Source organism: Plectropomus leopardus, unplaced genomic scaffold, assembly GCF_008729295.1.
Source record: "Plectropomus leopardus isolate mb unplaced genomic scaffold, YSFRI_Pleo_2.0 unplaced_scaffold27348, whole genome shotgun sequence".
In the NCBI taxonomy this organism is placed as follows: domain Eukaryota; kingdom Metazoa; phylum Chordata; class Actinopteri; order Perciformes; family Serranidae; genus Plectropomus; species Plectropomus leopardus.
In genome coordinates, this window is record NW_024629766.1 from 1 (window position 1) to 3,749 (window position 3,749).

The window sequence follows — 3,749 nt, forward strand, 5'->3', positions numbered from 1 at the left end:
TTAGGACATTTCTTGGATTTTAGGAGATCCTTTACAGGCGCTTTTTTGATGCTGTTTTATGCACTCTGACTCCTTACGGAGACCAAAAGTACAAAAACAATTCCCAGTGTTTTTATTATTATTATTATTATTGTTTTTATTGTAAATTTAGAAAATGTAGTCGAGGATTTTTGATAATCTTTCTTGACTCGGTGTCGTCTGCAGCTGTTCGAGAGGGAGCTGCGGCGCTGGGCGGGACACGAGAAGGCCATGTCTCTGAGCAGCCACGCTCTGTACGACAACAAACAGGTGCAAACTTCTTAAAAACCTTTTTTCCGACACATTTTATCTTTTTTTGTTGCAAAACTAAAACTCTTTTTTTAAAAAATTATTATTCTTACAGAATCGATATCTGAGGGCGACGTCTGAGGAGGAGATATTTGCTCACCTGGGTCTGGAGTACATTCCTCCGACTGAGAGAAACGCCTGACCCGACCAGGTGAGCGTCCACTGGAGGGACGAGCAAGTACAGTCTGAGGGTTTTAACCTGCAAACGCAGGGTTAAAAAATCAGCTGAAGGGGCGCCTGTTAGCTCGGCTGTTATGTGATGCAGTAAAGACTCCGCTGCATCATTATGGAGCCTGACGAGCACAAAAAGCATCATGAGACCTAAAAAAGACAAAAAAAAGTGTCTAATTTGCAATTTCTGCAAAAAATGGCTTTTCGAATCGCCTGAAACTTTTGATCACCTCATGCCAGCATAAAAACATTTTTATCATAAATGGGAGCTTTGTTCAAATATATATTTCGATTAGGAGTATTTTATATTTGCAATATCATATTTGCGAAATTTGAGGGTTAATGGAAACCTGCGTACGGCCCTCTCAAATACAGACAAAAGTGACAAAACAAAACGATTGCAGGTTAAACAGCAAAATTCAATTATTAATAAATCAGCGGACTTAGTGGGCGTTCAGATTAAATACAGTGTGTTTTAAAAAATTAAACGCCGCCGCATTAGTGCGAGCGTGTCGACTCAGGATCTGGAAATATTAAATAACAAATTTATGAGCAAAACACAGCAAGTTTTTATTCGATAAAATGTTATTTTACAGCTCTACAAAGTTATCAGCACATATTTTTTCTTTAGTTGCAACAGTTAAACTGAAGGATTCATTGTTCTATGAAATGGGCGATAAAATGGTGACGAAATCGCGGTATAACTTTTCCTCGATTAAAATATGAGACGTAGTCGATAGAACGTCCAGACAACATATTCCAGCCATGTCCGCTCTGCTCTCATTGTCCGCCGCTGTCTCCGCCGCTGTCTCTGCCGGTGTCTCCGAATGTCCGCTCTGCTCTCATTCTTTGCCGGTGTCTCCAAATGTCCATTACGCTTTCATTCTACGTCTGTGTCTCCGCCGGTGTCCCCATCAGAGTCTCCACTAGTGTCTCCGTCAGTGTCTCTGAATGTCCGCTCTGCTCTCATTCTCTGCCGGTGTCTCCGAATGTCTGTTCCGCTTTCATTCTCTGTCTGTATCTCCGCTGGTGTCTCCACTGGTGTCTCCGAATGTCTGCTCCGCTCTCATTGTCCACCGGTGTCTCCATCGATGTCTGAGAATATCCGTTCCGCTCTCATTGTCCACCGGTGTCTCCATCGATGTCTCATATTGTCCGTTCTGCTCTCATTCTCCGTCTGTGTCTCCGCTAGTGTCTCTGTAGGTGTCTCCGAATGTTCATTCCACTCTCTTTCTCTCTCTGTGTCACCGGTGTCCCCGCCGCTGTCTCCGCCCCTGTCTCCACCGCTGTCCCCACCAGTGTCCCATTGCCCTAGTTTGAAGCTGCCTCATAAACTGGTAACGGAGCTCTGATATGTTGGATAAAAAAGCAGATCTGTGCTGCGATGTTGCTGCTGCGTCTATGACATCAGTGCCTCTGAGACGGTGTTTGTCTCCACCTGCTGAACTCTTCTGTCTTTTACTTAATAAAATAAAATGTAAAAATAAAATGTGCATGAAGTCTCAAAGAACAAGTCTGATTATATTATATATTTTTTTGATCATATAGAATATTGATTTGATCATTTGGTTGATAATTTTCACTCTTAAAATATGCAGATCAGAAATTCACTCCCTTAAAAACAAACAAACAAACGTGCTTTCTCCTGAGCAGATTGACGATGATGGGATTAAATCTGCCGTCCTGCAGGAGATTACGTTATAAAAGAGACATGATAAGAACAGTTTGATCCAATCAAATAAGAACAAAGCTGAACTTTGTTAAAATTTTATCATTTGTTTGACAAGGAAGTGCAGAAAATAACTTGTCCAACTGTGCAGTAATTACATTTATTCTACTTCTATAATTACATTTTATTTAAGTGCACTTATTACATTTATTCTAGTGCAATAATTAAAATGTATTGTAATGCAATGATTACATTCTCATGGTTCAATAGTTACATTTATTTTAGTGCAATAATATTTTGTTTTTGTTGAATATTTTATTTTAATTTAATTTAATTATTACATTTTGTCTTAGTGCTGTAATTACATTTTATTTTATTGGAATTATTTAATTTTATTTTAGAGAAAGAATTACATTTTATCTTAATGCAATAATTTCATTGTATTTTAGGACAGTAATAACATTTTGTTTCAGTGCAATAATTATTTTTTTAGGAGAATTATTTTATTTTATTTTAATTAAACAATCACAATTTATCTCTGTGCAATAATTTCAATGTATTTTAGTGCAATTTTTTTTTTATTTTAGTGGAATTATTTTATCCTACTTAAGTGAAACTCATTTAATTTCATTTAAGTGCAAAAATTACATTTTATCTTAGTGCGATGTATTTGAATGCTATTATGACTTTTTGTTTAGTGCAATAAAATTTTTATTTCAGTGGAATTATTTTAATATTAGTAAAGATAATTACATTTCATCTTAGTGCAATAATTTCAGTGTATTTTAGTGCAATAATAGTTTATTTATTTTATTGGAATTATTTTTACTGAAGTGAAATAATTACATTTTATTTAAGTACAATAATAACATTTTATCTTAGTGTGATAATTTCTATCTATTTTAGCGCAAAAATGACATCCTGTTTTAGTGCAAAAATAAAATTTTGATTTTACTGGAGTTATTTTATTTTAGTTAAATAATTGCATTTTATTTCAGTGCAATAATTAAACTTATCCTAGTGTAATAATAACATTATTACTGCTTCAGTATCGACAATGAAATATAGAAAATAAGTCGTCAAACTGGTACTTTTAACAGATGTCTTTACTGTGATACTTTTTCATGTACAACACACACACACACACACACACACACACCTGTGTACCACTGACCTGCATTATACAACGTTCTCTTCTTATCTGTTTTCAAGAGAAAACCACGAAGCGGAGATACAGCGAGAGATCTCAGTGAGAGGAAGTCGCATTCGCTGCTGATCGTCAGTACGAGTTTGAGGTACTTTTACTTGACTGTTGTCATTTTATGATACTACTACTGCACGACATTTTAGAGGAAAATATTATACTTTATAACGTTACTTTTCAGATAAAGATTTTACAAACACGCTAAAAGAAACAACAACAGTCTTATAAAATTACAACATATTTTACATTTTTATATATATCATATTTACATTTTTCATGTTTAAAATGAGTCACTTATAATTCCATCAAAACAGACATTTTACACTAAAACTTCTCACATTGTTTTACTGAAATAACTTTCTGAGGCCCAACAAAGTA

General features: G+C 35.2%; 1 long non-coding RNA gene across 1 annotated transcript; it reads left to right on the forward strand.

The window, feature by feature from the left end:
* The first annotated feature begins 389 nt into the window (after nt 1–389).
* LOC121937747 lies at nt 390–2,005 on the forward strand. The gene is made up of 2 exons (XR_006105194.1): nt 390–478; nt 1,798–2,005. It is a non-coding gene; the product is annotated as an uncharacterized LOC121937747 (long non-coding RNA).
* Nucleotides 2,006–3,749: the final 1,744 nt, after the last annotated feature.